Genomic DNA, 19,416 nt, shown 5'->3' on the forward strand with positions numbered 1-19,416 from the left:
GACAAGTGGAAATTATGTCTTAATAGAGACACTGTCACAGAATGCGCTAAGAAATGCCACCTTGGGACCACAGAAAAAAATTCAGAATGTGCACAAATAAAAACCTTATGAAATAAAAAACAAGCTCTAACTCATTCTAGTACTCCAGCAGTAGACACAAATTATTACAATAAGGACACATTCTCTTATTACTGGCAAAGAAAAATTCCAAGATTAGGACCAGATAATAAAGATATGCATTGGACATAAACTCTGCTGACTTTTTAAAACATTGAAACCAAGGTGATGGTATCTCCAGTTTATCACTTGCTCCATTAGACTTAAGAAATGTATCAGATCTGAGAAAAATGTAAATCTGATTACATTGCCAATACCAGTTCTCTTATATCTAGAGCCAGCGATTAAATAGCACAAGAATAGGTTCTCTTACATTGTTATATTCCCATTTTGACATAAAAAGGGGTATTGCTACAGCAGAAAGAAAAAAACCAGAAAACCAAAACAATAAGCATTTTGTATCATTTGCTTATCTCACAGGTAATCCTACTCGTATTTTGCCTTCCTTATCTAGAAATACCAATTTTGTATTTAGTAAGTGAAATAGCAAAAAACATGAATTGTATTACACATTGACAAAGTCAGGCCTTTGAGATCCATGAGAGTAGTTAAGCCCAGATAACTGTGTTCTAATACATAAAGTGTCTCTGAATTCTTGATGTGACTCCTTACATGCTACAGTAGTATGAAAAATCTATGTCCATGTGCCCTCAGCTATTGAGATCCTAAAATTATAGAAGCAATATAAGTAAAGATAAAAGTTGTCATTCTGGACTAAAACGATCTTTCAAAGTAAATATGTATTTACATGAATTAAAACATCTTAGTTTCAAGTATTGTTCCATTTTCCCCCTTCCACATGCAAGTTCTAGGATTATTTAAGTAGAATTATGTTTTATTTTAAACTCCACCAGCATATTACATACTTCATATAACACGAAAGCTGAGATTTAAAACAAAAGGCGAGACAGTTATCCTGCAACAGAAACCTTATTTGCAGGTTTATCAGGAACATAGTTGAGATAGAACTCCATATCTCATTTCACCTGGCCTCCAGATCAAAATGGGGAAAAAAGTAAATTATACCAGGAGAGCTTTGGATAAAAGACTGCAACTGAGTTTAGACCAGCCGAACTTTGGGCAAGTGTCAGGATAGTTGCATGGTAAGAAGTAATAAATGAAAGTCATAAATTGCTCAGCAATAAACCAATGAAATTAAACCCTGCATTTTCTTTTAACATATTTTCCACTACGAGAAAACCTAGAAACAGCTTCCAAAGTGAAAGCCCATTTTGCCCATTTCAAATGCTAGGATTATGAGGAATTAGTCTTGTAAAACATAGGAGAAGTGAAGTCATCTTTTATTTTCTTGTACAAGTTGAAAAACACATACTATGTAATAACTCATATCATACACAGTGTTTTTTCCAATATTACCCCGAATTAATTCATTCAGATCATGTAACTTAGACAATGTAAAGATCACTGTTTCCAGATTTGCTAGGTTATTAAAATAGGAGATGTTCTGGTACAGGCTGAGATGCCTGAATGCAAAATAAACAGTCTCTGTCTCTCAAAGTTCAGTGTTTGTGGTTTGTTTAGCTGGGTGGTGGTTTGTTTTTTTTTTTTTTTTTAATATTCTCATTTAACAGAGTTAATTATTGTTGTGAAGCAAGAACCAGATTTAATTCAATATATGAATTAACAAAGGATAGTCTTAGTTCTTTATAATATTAGCATCACCTGTAACAGAATTCTTTGGTTTCTTTCACGTCTCCCATTTCAATTGCTAAAGATACATATATATTTATACACATTTTAATTAGTGAGTCTTTACTAAAAAAAGGAGAACAATAAAGCCTAGAAACTGGGCATGACTCACTGGCAAAATAATGTTTTTGGTTTTTAATTAAGTTTGTTATTCTATTTAAACCTTGGTTCCCAAATAAAAGCTTTCTGCTTGAATAGGAGCCGTGTGACATCAAAACTGTGCTAAGCAGAGGTTAAAAAACATGCTTGGAAATTAAACACTTTGCAGTACCTGGTAAACATCAGTTTATTGCCTTGAATAGGAATATTAATAAGCTACCTTGCAAAAATGCTTATCCCAGAAAAGATGCTTGACATTAATCTCAGAACTCAACATCTCTCCGGCTAACCCGGTGGCAGGGAACAACGGAGCTCTGCTTACGCTCCTGCGCTGACAAGCTTCAGACCTGCAGCAGGCATGAGAGCAAAGCATCCATATGACACTGATATTTGCAAGTATCTTTTACTCTATTGATTAAGGAAAACCACTACTAAAGCTTTCCCTATTTACCTGTCTCAGTAAAATTTTGGACCAGTGCATGTAGTTACTTTGCTTTTTGGACTGCATTTAGACTTGGACTATGACATACAGATAGCTGCCTTATTATATCAAAAGAAAATAAAAAAAGGTCACAGCCAATAATTCTGTAAGCTATATACAGTGACAAACAATACACAAATCCAACAGACTTTAAAAGCATCCAAGTGATATCCACCTGCGGTGTAAGAGCCTGATTAGAAGATATACACAGTTAAAGTAGGATTAGAGAAGTAGAATGTGTGCCATGTTAGTTTACTGCCCCACACTATAATTGAAAGAGCAGACAGAAGTAACACTTAAAATTGCACACGAGGACTAGAAGACACACAACCCATGAGTAGAAGCTCAACCTATTTTGCCTATCAATGAGAAGGTTAAGAGAAAAATAATAGCAACATGAGAAGAGATGGCTCTCTAATCTTGTTAATATGCTTAAAGGATTAATGTCTAGAAATAGAAGTTAAATAAAGGTTAAAAACTGTATCCAACAAAATAGGATTAATAACCACTGGAAGGATCAATCAAGATATTGAGAAGATTCTCCATCCATCTGGAGCTTACATCAAGACGAGATCTTTTCTCAAAGGTAAGCTTCAATTCAGTCTCAGTGCTAGGACTTCATGCGGGAGTTACTCAAGGTACTCTGTTCCAATAATCACACGGGCCATTTTGTCATTACTTAACACACCTCTGCCAAATAATGACAAGGGTCACTACATGACAGTTCTGTGTAGAGCTGTAAAAATAAACCCCCAAAGCCCACAACCCTTCACTTGCAATTTATCAGTGTTTAAACTTTGTAAAACTAATAGTACTAGCACATTTCCAATTTGCCTTCCTTCACCTCCCAAACCCTTTGCTTCAGCAGCAAGTACATGTCAACTCTTTTGCTTTAGTTTCTGTAAGATGTGGAAGTTCTGGTTTGCTCTCTGTGGCTGTCAAAAGCCATTTTTGTGCACCTCTGAATGCAAGTACGCGCATAAGCGTGTATGTAAAAAAGAGCCATCAATTGCTCTAAGACCCTGTCTGCACTCTATTTTTCCCCTCACACAGAAAATTTGAGTTCTACGCCATGGGCGGTATTAAATGAACAAGTGCACATTTTTAAGACACTAAGATTAACATTACTGAGCAGAGGCACAAATTCTTACCTTACATGAAGGCGAGTGAACCAACCCTTTAGCAACCAGAGGAACAAAACTAAGCTTAGCTACAATAAAATGTAGTAAACATGAGGATCTGTACATAGATTATGGCATCACAGGTAAAATTAAATTTTTACGTTATGTATGCACGATTAAGAAATACGTCTGAGGTTAAAAATACCTAGCTCACTCCTGTAAGCTAAATTTTTTAAGCTGTTGTGTTTAAAAGGTAGGTGGATCATAAGGCTGTAAAACAATTTTTTTTTTTTTTTTTTACTCCACAGTAATTGCTAGTTCTTCACAATGTTGATTGTAAATATTACATTTTTCCTTTCCCTTTTAGAAAAAAGAACCAGAATGGTAAACTCAAAAGAGTTTGTTGCTAGGCTGAGGATATCTGATGAAAATCTGTTAAAGTAGAAATGCTCTATTTACTTCATTGTTTGTATTATTTTCCATAAATTTTATAGATCTTTCTGTTTAAAGAGAAAAGATAATCATCAGCACATATTGTTCCTTGGGTGTTCTCTTTCTTTTTTTGTTTTATTAAATAAGCAGGTGTGGTCAGTGGTTTTCTTTTTGGTCAGGTGAAAGGCAAAGTAAAAGCATAACAAAAAAATGTATACACAATTGAGATGTGGGCAAGATTTAAGAACAAAGCCAAATATTTAACTTCAGAGCTAGAATTTGTTCTCTTTATACCAAATCAAAGTCTAGATTATACACATCTTACAGTGCAACAAATCTGTATATTTGATCACTATCACTCACTAGCAGCCATGAAAACTACAACAAAAAAATTGAAGTTCACATGCAGTTGCATGTGTTTTCTCCAAAAATAAGTTATCATTAATTAAAAAAGCAAACCAAAACACATAGAATTAGAGGCTGAACTGTAAGAATTTACTTCCAATTTTACAATCCATATCCTCCAAAGTAATTGCTTTTCACAACTAATCACAATGGGATCTGTGCAACAGAAAACTGTGTGAATATTGAAGGTCTGTCTGCTTTGAAGAAAAAAGTTGGAGATAGGTTTTCCAAAGCAATTAATTATCACCATATCTAGTTAGTAATGAGCTACATTTATTCTTTTTGGACTTTTGTATCACAAATTGCTCATGTAGACCTTAATGTGGAATGCAAAGTGCAACGTAAGACTTGCAACTTGCTGGTGGAGATGCAAGGAGCTATTTACTTGGCAAGCCAAGACAAGCTGATGGCACTGCTCTACTAGCGAGATACACACATTTCTAAGAGACTGAAGCAATGTTTATTTTAAATTAAATGGCCAGACTATTTCCAGGACAGAAACCAATACAAAGAGAGAACTTAAACCGAAAGACTGAACCTGTCCATGAGATTTGGGCAGACTGAAAACCGGCTCAAACCCCTCACTGCCCCTTGCCCAAAAGGGAAAGCAGGATCCCTGGAGAGAGGGGACTTTCAACAGAACTTCAGCCGGACTATATCAAAACCATTTATTGTTTTGTACATTTTATAAGCTTTGTAACTAACTTGTCTATTTGGAATCTGATTAAAAAGCACGCTCATTTTATCTTAACATGCCTGGAGTTAAACTAATCCCAGAACAACCACATGAACAGCAAGACTTTCCTCACCTAGGGCAGCTGTAAATCTGCCGATTACGGCAAGTGAGCACATTGAGAAGTGTCCTACCTGTCAAGCACACCTTCCACTTGAGCTCAAAAGTACTAGTGCTACACAGGCCCCTGTTTCAGCTTCATGCGCTAGGTAACGGGCTGGCGCCAGGGAAACCGGAGCAGTCGGAAGTGTCTGCCAGAGACCGGTAACCATAAAGGGCTGACAGGGCTTAAGGTACCAAGGTGCACACAGCGTGCTGTTCTGACAGGCTTGAAACACTAAAAACGTGCTTTAAAAAAAAGAAAGAGTTAGCCACAGAATAATCAGTTCCTTTCCTCATGTCTGCTTGCTGGCAGGAGCTTATAGCAGGCAGCTTGCTAGGTTGCTGGTCAAAAGGTATCACGCTATTTAACACATATCTGATCTTGAACTTGTGGATATAAAAATATACACACAAAATCATGCAGAATAAGCATAAGTACATTCATATCAATTCAAAGGTGCTAATCAATGGTTTATTAAATCACTTAATAAAAACTTATCAGATATTTAATACTTTTGGGAGATCCCTTTCATGACAACTACATGAACACACTTAAGAACAAAGGCAGAAAAAAATACTGCTTTAAGGAACAATTTAAGGATGAACTAAATCTAAAAAGCAGTAGTAAAAGCACACAAGAGTCAGCAAAAGAGTTCTACAGAAATTAGTTTTTATATGGTGAATCATAAAGACGTGAAACTTTTTTACTATGCATAGGCAATTTATCACATTTATATGAGCCAAGATATGTCCCTACGTGATAGGATACTGAAAGGAAAACTTCACTCTATTTCTGACTCAATACAGGCCCCACTTGTGCTTCAGTCATATTTTACGTCTACTCATTTAATACAGTCCCTCGGTCGCAGTTATTTCATTCACCAAAGCTCAAACACAGGGTCAGTGAGAAGCTGAACTGACAGGGTAAAAATTTCTTGTATATTTTTGAAAATACACACATTGGTAAATGGAAGCAACTAAATACAACTAAACAAAACCAAGAAAATATGACAGAGAAACATAATTTTTGAAGCCAAACATTATCTAGAAAAGGGCTTGGAACCACAAGCATGTCCTCCGTACAACACAGAATACTGCAGAGAAATGTGTCTCCTGGAGGTTACAGACTCCAAAGTTATATATTAACATAGAAATCTCAATATAGATCTTCACCTGACTTAACAAATCCTACACTTCAGGGGCAAGGCTTATATTACTGCATACCCATCACATCAGTAAGGCGGAGGTATTATCATTACGCAATATAATCACACTGTGCTGCACATAATCATCAAGATGCCAAAACTCAGGCCAGCACTGGCTCACATGCCCACACTACCTTCCATCGAATGGTGTCAACATATCCTTACCCTGTGTTGGGGCTGCTGGGGTTTTTTGTTTGTTTGTTTTTAGAACCTGAAATAACATCTTGAAGCCTGTACCAGTACACACACTATAACCACAGCACATTGCACCCCCCGCTTTTCCCCCCCCCCCTCCCTCTTCCCTAAATCATATCTGCTGTCTATTCATCTGCTATTGAGAGTACATGACCTACAGTCAGGACCAAGCTTATTGCTTATTTTTCCCAGGTTTTCACATTTCCACCAGTACTCCTTTCCAGGGGGAGAAAGAGAGTCCTCAGAGGATACCAAGACTTCAAGGACTGTAAATGAAAAGAACCTGTTCAGTCCTAAAGTAAGCAGCCATTAAAGTGCAATAGATGTGTTTAAAAAAAAAAAAAACCAAAACCAAACACACCACTACTTTAAAAAAAGCTTTCAAGTATTGATGATTAAATAAATAATACTTCTGAAAAAAAATTTCTACTGTATAGGTCAGATCTATAGTGTGTCATTTAAAATAGGGTTACAAGAAGGAGTGTTATGGTTAGCAATAATTAGCAGGAAATGGAAGTGACAAGAAGAAAGTTCACCTTTTAAAAGCATCAAAAAAAAAAAAAAAAAAAAGAAATTTCTCTTTCACATCTCACACATCTGACACTTCCAAAAAGTGTCCCTATGCCTTTGGAAAGTTGATTTTTTTTTAAAAAAAAAAGAGAGTCTGAAACAAGCTTTCTTACAAGGAAGGACTAATTGGAGTGACCCAGCTTTCTATGGTTGCCAGTTGTTTTTAATAACTTCTAAAATCATACACATAACAGTGAATTGATATTTACTCTAATTTTGTCACTGAAGTTGCCTTTTAAAAAAAATCCTATTTACAGTTAGCTTTCTAATTCACACTGTCTCAGGTGTTTTCCATATTTCATCTTCCCTCCCACCAGACAAATATTTGTTGGCCCAGTGGCTTTCACCAGACTGAGGCATCAGCTTATTCTGCAGTTTCCAAATGGACACCCGCAGTTAGGAATTGTGCCCACCAAAAATCACTTCAGGTCAAAAATACTAGCTTCTTGCAAGCTTTTACATAGATGTCTTCGCTTAGGCTTGACTATGTTGTGAATCAACCTATCTTTATCTTTCAGATTTCACACATAAGTGAACTACAAGTGAGTCACAGGAGAAAACATGGTTGGCAGTTTGTTTTAGCAAGTACAACTGGTTTGCTAGTAATTAGAGGAAAGACCTTTAGAAGGGATTTGGCAAAGTATTAAGTTCTTTTTCTTCTTACCTTAACAAACTCTCCTTGAGACATATGTAATGAGAAAAGAATGAGATAAGAGAGCAAGATGAGATGTAGGAAAACAGGACTAGAAAGAAAATGACACAAAGAGGGAATTGGAAGGAGAGCTGGAAGCAAACATGAATGGTGATAAGAGAACGTGCTCAAGGAGGAAAATATTTTTAAAAGTAGGAAAAATAAAAAATATAGGGAAAGAAAGAGTTAAGGAACAGGATAGAAAAGGGACTAAATTAGACTTCAGCTGGAAAGAATGGCAAATGTTACAGGGCACAGCGTAACGCAGTGCAAGAATAAAAGAAGGCATGCTAGGAATAGTACTTGGAGAAGCAAGCAATAACAGCAAGGCTCCTCGTGCTTCATCTACTTGTTAGAGTTCAGAGCTTGCTACGTCAGGAGAAGGGAACCCTGTTCCACAGAGCTGCTCAGCCTGGGAAGGGCTCCTATAACATCACATTTATTAATTTAAGAATACTGCACAGAGTAGCTCAGCACAAGCTGCAGAAACATGGCCTTTAATCTTTAGCTCTTGTAACTGACCCAGCAGCATATCTACCTCTGGTAGCTCTTGTTTATAGTTACCTTGCCATTCCAGAGAATGACGAGGGCTTGCAAAAAAGTTACTAGAATATGGAAGAAAGCAGGACATCTTGAGAGCACCTCACCTTAATCCCCACACTGACTTCCCTTCTTTGCCATGCCCGACATTTCAGTGCAAATCTCCATCACCTGCTTCATGCTGAGCACAGCTAAGAAGCTGTTAAGACTGCTCCTGTCCTGAACATTCCTGGTTGGTGTGCCTCGCCTGGCAGCATACTAATCTTTCTGTCAAGATCTCCTACAGCTTTGATAGGCAATATCTTCCTCTCTGGCAGGACTAGTGGGGGGGACACAGGGTAAAGTGAGGATGCAAACCTTCCTCTAGATTTGTCTAGAATTTCTACACTTCTGTTTTGTAAAACTTAGATAGGACCACTTACTTCACTCCAGTTCACTAATCATAGTATCAGCTACTTTTTTTTCATGCAGAGTTCAAGACTGTTTTCAAGCAATTGAGTTTATCACCCAGGTCCACACCTACCTAGTTCCAGAATCAGCCAGGCTGTCTTTGGTCTTCTGCTCCACACATTGCAAGTGCTCTACTCCTGACGTGCCATCTTCTGCTCAGCCACAAGGCACACAGCCCTGTTGCTTTTTGCTGACTTTACAGGAGGAACACCTAGGTTTGTTGAGGTTTTTCCCTCAGTCACAAATACCTACTCTTACAGCTTCTTCATTTGCAGACTATGGCACTATCCCATCTTTCTTTGAATCCTTTTTCCAAATTAGTCTCATTTTACTTCTCTGTGAGTTCAACTTCTTCTCCATTTGGCAGCCATCTCCACGAATTATCAACCTTCTGTAACTATGTAATCTGTTTTCCTAGAAAAGGCTAGCACTTTGCTACATTTGCTTTCAGGCTATAGAATATTTCATTAAAAAAAAAAAAAAATATTCTCCAAAGTAAGTCAAACAATCTTATTCCTCCAGCTAATAGAGGCAACAAGCCCCAAAAACGTTGTGTTTTCCTCAGAGCAAGCCCTCAGTGATCACCTGAGGTCTGCTGGGAAGTGGTCTTCTGAGGTGTGCTCAGTCAGCCTTGACAGGTATCACCTGCTTGCTCTCCCTCGTCTTTGTCTTGCATTTGCTCCTCTTTCCCTGCTCCAAACTTCCCAGCTTGCCCAGTAAGGCAACACACCTGCCTGACCCAACTTCCCCCTTGCTGAAATGCCACACCACCTGCTCAGGTGCAACAGTTTTGAGACTTTGTGCACATGAAAAAGCCCACCCCACAAAGAAATTAAAGCAAGAATTTATGCTAGATTTGCTTTGCAAGGCCTTAAAATAGAAAATATGTTGCTACTGTTATAATAAGCATTTTAATATTGTGAGCCTGTTTTCTATAGCAGTATAACAGTTTTCCTAACCTACTGGGAAAGGTACTCTTAGGGGGATCAGCTGCACAGTGTAGCCAGCAGAAGCAGCTGCAGAGATTGCTTCTGCAGTTACTAGGTTGTTATTAGACAATGTTTTCACTCTGATGTACCACTGACTGTAAATCTTGAAAAACGCTCTGGAACATCCTTTTTGCCCAGACTTCCACTTTTTTCTCCTTTTTTTCTTCTCACATCTTTTTCTTCTTACATCTTTTAGTTACTTTCTAAATTCTCTTTTCATCATGCTTTTTCTATTTTTTTTTCTGTATGTATTACTTAATCTAAAACTATTTATAAAAAAAAAAGGAACCAAAACCACGGTATACTCAAATCATCACTCCATTCATGATTCTTTTAGGTTTAGCAACCCTTTTTTCACCTGGGTATTTACACTGTCAAGCTCTTAGTATCTTGTTATATGGCAGACTGGAGCCCTGATCTTCACTGAAGTGCAATAGCAGCAGAATTGTAATAATAAATAGTTATGTGCTATCTCTTTTCTGCAGTTATTTAACACAATTATTACCAGAGTAATACCATTACATGTCTATCTCCAGATGCTTTTCTGAGAAAATGGAAACAATAATGTGAAGCATGGCTTCCTGTTAAACAAAGTGAAAATATATTCTTGGGAAAGAATTACAGTAATGACAGGGAAAGTTGCAGCATAGCTCTTTACATACATTAAAAAGATAATTTCTTTTACCTTGGATATAGGAGGGTTTTGGTTTCAGAAAATTACTGGAGTTATCAATAGGGGAATTAGGAGGACTTTGATGTATACAAACACTAAGGAAGTGCGTTCAGTAACGTAGAAAGCTGCTTATGATGTAAGGTTTGAGTTGTTTTAGATTATTCATGCACAGAAACTCCCTCTAAGAATACATATTTGTTCATGTAAACATACTATACTCTTGTAAATTAAAGGAACTGACTGACTTCTATTCATATTTTCCCCAAACAAAATTCCACTTTGGAAACAAGTCAAACCTATGAAGTTTTACCTACCTTTTTTAATAGTTAGGAAAAAAATGAAAAAAAAGAGAAAAAAAAATGCTGAAGCTTTGCTTCCCTGACAATGTCACATATGCAACTGTGTCCAACTGTCCTTTTCCTGAAGTATTCAGAGAAAATGGATTCCTACTTTTTCCTCTATCAGAGCTCCAAAGTAAAATGAAAAATATTTTCTACAAATTGCTTGGGTTCAAAATTTATTCAAGCTTTAATCTTGATGAAAAGAACTATAGTTGCAAATGTCAGTGTGATACAAAAGTACGTTCAAATGGTTTTACATTTTGTAAAGTAGTTGTCTTACTGATCAAACAGTTCTGACTATTCACAGGAAGCTTTTTGTCCTTGTAGGTAATGTGATAGCAAGAATAGACATTCATAAAAGATACACCAAAAATATTTAAGTTGAAGAGGGAAATGTACTTGAACAGAAAAAAATGAGGAAAAGCAATTCTAAGTATCTTTAGATACACGATGCTTACACATGAACTGCTACCAGTTCTGCTCTTCCCTTATTTTGTGACCTGAGCTTTTGTACCTGCACACTGCCATTGACACTCTACTAGACAGAGGTTTAAACTCATTATCACATAATCTACGTTTATTCCTTTAATCATGTCCAGCTCTGCTTACTTGACTACATTACGCATTTCCTAGGAAATTAATCTTACCTAATTCTATAATATTCCATTACAATCAGAAAATTCAACTTAGGTTGCTCTTCCAAGCAGATTTAATGAAAAAATCTCTGCATATGTTTTCTAAAGTAGTTTATATGAACATTTCTTAGTATTAGTTCCAGTAAATGTTTGCTTTTTGTTACATAAGAAGCAATATTTCATCATACGTACTCTGACCGTTGGTAGTGAGAAAGGGTCAGGTCTATAGCATCTCTTTGCAGATCTGTAGTGTTTTCTAGGATTTTTCTAGTCTCTATATACTACTCCCAAAAGACCTATTTCAAAACCTCTATGGTTGTACAAATTGTATGAATTTACCTTTGAAAATTAAACACTGCTAGTAAAATGGTTCAAAGACGTTTACATTCAATGAATACAGGATACTGAATATTATTTTTAATGCTTGAGATAAGATTAGTGATTGCAACTATAGTAACATAACTTCCTACATCTATCATGGAAATCTCCCTTTACAGTGAATGTCAGTGACAATGAATAGAAGTTTACAGCCTGAATTAGTATTACCAAGCTGTTAATATGCATTCAGAGATGTTCTACTCTTCGTATTTTCTGAGATTGAAAAGAGTTTTAAAAATGGCTTAATTGTCTACCATTGCCATTAATACCCACTATGCAATCATATTCTGATCAGAAATGAAATAATACTAGTTGAGGGCTTTGTTTATAGAGAAACATGCAGAATCAATTCTAGGGACTTTGCTGTTATTATATGGAAATATTCTGTGTTTGCATTCTTACCAACTTCTCTTCCATATCATAAAAATAATACTTTTGCTTTTAAAAACCAGTATGTATTTTCTGTATTAGAGATAGACTGAAAAGAGAGAAAATGGAAAAAATACTTGGGTAAGCAAGTGAACAATTCATTAAGTGATCATTGTAATGAGAAAATTTCAAGACACAGTGCACAGTTTTAGTAAATAAAAATATTCCAAAGATGTTAGTTCTAACACCTGAACTTTAGGAAAGTACTTTGCAATTTTTACCCATTTAATATTATTTGAAATCATATTGTATGCTTTGGAGGTGCTTTGGAGGTAATTACTGAAGTAAGTAATGCAAAGGTCATTTTCTTAAATGCTGTATTTGCATTTATTCAAAACGTAAATAATTCTTTTTAAATTCTGCAAATTAAAACTGTCTTTGACAAAGTTATATAAACTTTTCTGCAAAAATGTCTTTTTTTCAAACTCAGAAGAATAATTTTTATATTAAACTAAGAATTCCTTTTGTGCTCTCAATTTTTTCCCCTCATATTTGTCCTCCTGTAATTTCTACAGAAATACTAGCAAATCTTGGGAGAAAACAATGAATGAATATTACCGCTGTCTTTACTGGAAAAAAATCTGGTGAAAAGTATGATTTCATGTAAGAAATTTTTTTAAACACCACTTAACAAAGTCTCTATTCTTTGGGGTAAGTTGTTCAGATTAATGCCAGCTGAGTGTTCCCTTGCATGAATTCCTCCTCTAAACCAGATGGCACTATTTTACTTCACACCCATAACCTTTTGCATTAAGCAGCTTTGTTCAAGGCACTCTATTTATCGTACTCAGAAGGTATGAAAAGCTAGATCAAATGCATTCTACTTCTTTATTTTTAAATGGCTTAATTATTAACTTGAAAGGAACTTTTATGTTCAAAGACTCTGAAAGTTTGTAAGGAGCCTTTCTAGTCAACATCAGCTTCTTAAAAACGGAGGTCATGTCTGGAGAGTCATTCAATTTACGTATCTAATCCTGGACTCAGACACAACACATCAACTAGCTGCTTCCACAGCAGTAGGTTCGTAGGTACCTGGCCCATTATACTGTCAAAGAACAGAAAGGATTCTGGTAAGCTAAAAAGAAATTGTTCCTTTGCTCATCATGTGGTCTGAAATGCCCATGCTCAGAAGCATGAATTTATACCAAGATGTAGCAGCAGCGGATTAATCTGGTGAAAGGCAGGTTAAGAGGCTGTTCCTTATTGTATTCTGTCTGAAACATATTGACTAGTGGTTTAAGTTATCCTCTTTGACCTTCGCACTAAAACGGACTGTATGCACTCATTGTCAGTAATAACCCAAAAGGCGTCCTCACCAGATGTCATATGTATGAATGGTTATTTAATTTCAGGGCTTGCGTATGGCTACACCTCTTCAGGAGGTTTAGTCTGAATTCTTATTAAGGATTAGGGAATCTGACATATGGATGCTGTGCAAGTGTGGTCACTAGTACCAGATTAGAACCATACTAAAAAGGATTATGTTTGTGCTCATTGAATTTCTTCTTTAGGAGTATACCAAAATATTCTGCAGAGTTTCCAGGAAAATCTTCAAAATTTCCAAACCTTCCAACTTAATCATTGTAAGAGAGGAGTCAACATAAATTCTTTCCTTTTAAATGTGAAAGATGTATTTAGGATAGGTACCAAGAAGACACCTGTATGATCGTGAGCTTTGAGCAACCCGATCTAATGAAATCTTTAAAAGGTCCCTTCCAAACCAAACCATTCTATGATTCTATGATAGTGAAAAAAAGCAATTCTTCTCCTAACATCCTGAGCATGAAAATGGGGGATACATGCCTCCCATATCCTACCATTGCATTTGTTAAAAAAATACTACTATACTAAAAAAAACATTACTATCCCTCATTGCCCAAATTGTATGGAAGGGGTCCTTTAAAAAAAAACGGAGTCAGGATGAGTCCATCTGCTTGGTAATAAGTCTAGTGTCCTCTTCAGTCTGCTTCCTCCATTAAGACTTCCTCCTAGGTAGTGCAGCTTAGGATCATTGATATTCAGTGCCTTTACAAAAGCAAACCAACATCAGTCTTCTTGTATGCTGTTTTACTCCTTCTCAGTGCATATAAAGCAATGTAAATGACAACGAGTCTGCTGAAATGACTCAACAGAGGAAACAGAAAATTAATTTTGATTTAGTACAAATAAACAAAATCTTTTACTGTCCAGAAGTGCTTATCCATACCCATCAAAGCTTAGTTAACGTCTTGTATTTGTTCCCAAGAGAGTAATACATTCCAGTGGTGTCCTAGTGCTTCTTCAGAACATTCCTACGCTGACAGTAGGATTCAAAGTCTTGCTCAGGACTCACAGACCTGGTAAACACAGGCTGTGTCTACACTGATCAATGCATTTGCCCCAGTAGAGTGATACAGCTTGGCCCATGTCCCTATTGCTAAAGGTTAGTTTTCTAAAGCAGCCTGGTACACCCACACAACACAGTGCTTGACCAAGCTGCGGTGGTGGTGGTGGCCCTGTGTGCACTCACGGTGCACTACGGACCTAAGACATAATAACTATCCTTTTGTGTTCGCTTTTTCAGTTCAGTATGCCTGAACAGTGTAAAGGCAGCACTACAATCTATTTTAGTGTTATTTCTGTAACATAAAACAGAGGACTGAATAGAGCGAAGCGCTCTCTGTGGCTTCCCTGCAACAGATGCCATTAAACCTATCCCAGCATGGGTCAGTCAGTCATGCTACTGGCTGCATCCTCTCTCTTAGGTACCCAAGCTTCTTTGACTTGATAAAGTACTGTTTATATGCATATCGACTTTAGTGTGGGAATGTTTTCCAGGCAGGGTATGTTTTCTGTAACCAGGCAAACTCTGAGCAGGGTTCAGGCCTCTTATGGGCTACAGGTTACATTCTTCTGCGTACAAACACAAATACTTGTGAATACGTGGTCCTGCTCTTTATCCTGTTTGGTTTTGTTGTTTTTTTTTTAATCTCGCTGGAAGTGCCTGTCTTTTAATCTCAAATATAGAAGCAACTAAGGGAAACAAACCTCCTATCCTAGCCATGTGAGTTAACATCCACAGATGCAGTGAAAATATTCCCGTTCATCTCTAAGATTATTCAGCCTTTTCCTTTCAGTTTGGTGGTAGATCTTTCTATCAAAGCTAGCTCACTTAGAACTGACTGGGATAGAGCACTTCAGTTCAAATATATCATTCACTCTAAAGGATGATGTGTAAAATCTATTAGCAAAATAAAAACAAAGAGAACAAAAAGACCACAATTACCATCACAAAAGAAATCAAGGGAGAAAACAGTACTTAACTAACTCATAAATTTCTACTATACTACATTTTCTAAACAAAGGATGTAGATATTCTCCTCTGGATTCTAAGTACAAACTTTGCTCTGTGCCAATGATCACTTTGGGAAAAAAACTAACAAATCATATTTTTCCTGATGTACCAGTAAACTCTCAGATTTAAAGATCTTGCTAGGAAGGGTTCAGAATGCAAAAATATTTTCATTATCTTCTTATTTAAGAATAACTGGTGGGAAATTACAGACTTGTATGTCCACAAATTTACCAATAAATTTATTTCTGATCCTCTGACTACTTGAAGAAGTTGAGATAATTCTTTCCCTTTTCAAAAGCCATATACAAATAGTGGTACAGGTGTTTACACATTCATTTAGAGACACATATACATAACACACACACACACCCTTTGAATGTTTCTATTTCCTTAATTTTCCAAGAACTTCGGGGCACACAGAAATGAAAAGCCACCTTTTCATCTTATAATTATGTCTGTGACCTCACAAGCTGTGCTTCTCTCTTTCTTATAAGAGGTATCACATGAAAGAAAATAGGAAATGTACGCAAAAGTGGAAGGGAAAAAGATAACGAGAAGCAGAAAAATAAAACAGCAAGGATGGTAAGGAAGAGAACAAATCTAGGAAGAGAAGAGAAGAAGAAACAAATAAAAGCAGAGATACATAAGATAGGAAATGAAGTGAAGTAAAAGTCAAATAAGAATCAACTGGAAAAAATTGAGAATGGATTAAATAATACAAAGTATGAGAATAAAATACAAAGCTATAAAACAGGAATGGTGAGTGGCAGGAATTAGCCTAAAAGAAATTTGTAGAACCAAAAATGAAGAGAGAATATGTCCGTATTTTTGAAGTAAGATTAGAAGAAGTAAAATCAGGACAACTTGACTGCAGACGATCTTGGAAATAATTGCCAGAAATCTTTTGGTGCTTCCATCCCTAACATTCAGTTATTCTCCTTTGATAGTTTTCCACAAATTGAACAGATGATACAGTATTTCAAAAGCCAATAAAGTACTATATGGCCAGAAATAAGCTATCTTAACTAGTGCAGGAAATGCTGAAGCAATTACAATAATGACTCATCATTAAAATTATTCTTCTTTTCTAAAGTGGTCATAGCTGCAAACAGCTTATGATTATCCGAAAGTAGCCAGTCTTTAAAAGAAAAGGCAAAAGTATTTTTGTTTAAGAAGTCAATTGAATGCTCATTGTACCTTTTACCGTCACCCTTTTCCTACCTTATTTCCTCCTTTGTCACCTCATTTATATTCCACGGTATAAGGTTCATTGATTACAATCAGCAGAAAAACTTACAATGAAGTGAATTATAAGTTTTATTCACAAAGGCCTCTAGACTTGCAGTAAAAGTTGCCGATAATATCCCTAAGGCTTCTGAGATACAGCATGGCAGAAAGTTGCTTCATATCGCTTAATTTGGAAACATTAACATAATGGAAGACAATCAATAGGCTCTAATAATTACAGCAAAACCACACAATTCCCACAAGTAAACATGTGCTTTATGTGGTATACAAATTGCTATCCTGTAAAATGCATAATTACATTCTCTGTAAAGCAATTCATCAGAAAACACAACTATCTTGTTATGCTCTTGAGGGTATTTCAAAACTTCATTCTGTAATACCAGCAGTATCAGTTAAAAAAGGTCTAAGAGCAAACAATAGCAAGTAGGAGCTGTGACAGTTCCCTCTTCAGGTGTCTGAATACAATAAACAAACATCACAGGAACAGAATTCCTAAACCCTGTTCTATCTGTAACTAGCAGAAAGACAAAGAACAATTTTAGAGGGAACGCTTGGACTTCGCAATGGGAGGAATTCCCTCCACACTCAGCACTGATGGATGGCTTGCAGAGACATCTCCCACATGAAGGGGAGATGGTTCCTTGTGCCATTAAAAACCATGGAAAGGTCTAGAAATATCTTTCTGGGAGCAAGCTTACAGTGTCAGAGATGAGTCATAAACGATCCAGCTTTTTTCTCTCAATGTAAAATCTTTCCTTCTCCCATATTCTTCTCACAGGCACTGAGGACACTCTTAGGGGTTTTATGTACTATGAACTTTTACTTTATTATAAAAATACTGCTGGAACAGTCTAGCGACGATAAAAAGACTTACTCACTGCAATACCCCTAATTTTGATGAATTGCAGTTCATCAAAAGTTACAATGTAGCTAAAAATAGAGAGCTATGTTTTATCCTTAATATGTGAGCTGAATGCAGAAGCATTTCTGTACTTAAATGTACAAGCCTGACTGGATTTGGGGCATATTAAGAGAAGAGATACAGGAAAAGAATTAGGATTTTGGCTTACAAGTGCATACCGCAGAAGTATTTCTTCCAGGCTGGGATGAAACCCTTTAAACGCATGAGACTATTCACAGGTTAAGTATTTTTGTGTAACCAGGACCCATGTATCCAAGCTGGAGGCTTTCTCCCAGCTTATAATGTAGCTGCTAATACAGTTGATCTGTGATTTAGTCTGTCATTTGCTTTATTGGCCAAAGTCCTGTGTGGTCTCTACTCTGTCAGCTATCACAACATAATTAGTTTTACAGATGCTAAATAGTCCTTCTTTAAAGTACAAATAGGGTTAAAGTACAAACAAATATGTATTACACCTGATTTAGAAGAGCAAATCTGATGTTGAACATGGCAACAATTTCCCAATTTTACAACTGATCACATGGTTTTGCCTTGGTCACTTTCCTGCTACATTTTTCTACAGCTTACAATCATTTGATCTGATAACAACTTCGGTCAGGATTCCCCAGTCTGCACTATCCTAAGCGCTGTCTTGACCTCAGCTACCATATATGCACATGGGCTACCTGAATCCTAACAACTTCCTAACCTTTAAGATATAAATTCACATAAAAATAAACAATGTGCTCATTATTGAATAAGAAAAATAAGGAAATGCCCTGGAAATGTAACCTTTTGACTATACTTAACCCTTACCGATTATAAGGAAGACTGGAACCTTTAGATTTGCATCCCTGCCTGCTGCTATTTGAACTAACATGTTAACTTAAAACTGCTGCTATTTGAACGAACATGTTAACTTAAAAATGAACCAATCACTAATGGCAGAGAAAACACAATTATACCAGAAATTATGAAGCTAGCAGGGATCCTGGATTTGGTTCCTACACAGGCATTGGTCTTTAAGAGTTACAGACTATTTCTCAAAAATCCAGTCCAAGGGCCATGCCCCATACCTATTTCTGCTCTACTCTGTTTTTTTTGCTTCGTGTCTTCTTTACCCAACCCCAGCTACTTCTCCATTGCTTCCTGTATCTGTTCCTTCCCTCCATGCTTCTCTCTCCTACTTTCATTCATTTACTAGTGTGCTAGTGGTGCTCTTCTGCCCCTTTCCTGCCCAAATTTTCTATTCTCTACTGTCCCTTACCCCTTCCCGTTCTTCCTCTCTGCCCTTTTACCATTTCCCCAGTTTTTTTTTCCTGTTACTTCTTTCTGCTTTTGTTCTCTTTGTGCTTCTTACTGAACTCCCTGCCTTTTATCTCCAGTTCTCCTCCCTTAGTCTCCAGGCTGACATCGTAGTGTTGCTAGGAGAAACTGCAGGTCTTGCTAAGCCCATGTCACTCTAGAAACATGGCACACAAAAGTTATCATGCTGAAGCTATGAAGAACTGAAATACACCCAGGACACATTAATTTCGGCAATAATCAAACTGAAACAAAGTTGTATTGTACATATGTATATAATGAATTTTTCCAAACTGGAATGAATTTGGAAATTTTTATGAAGTTGCAAACCA

This window comes from Calonectris borealis, chromosome 4 (genome assembly GCF_964195595.1).
Source record: "Calonectris borealis chromosome 4, bCalBor7.hap1.2, whole genome shotgun sequence".
NCBI lineage: Eukaryota > Metazoa > Chordata > Aves > Procellariiformes > Procellariidae > Calonectris > Calonectris borealis.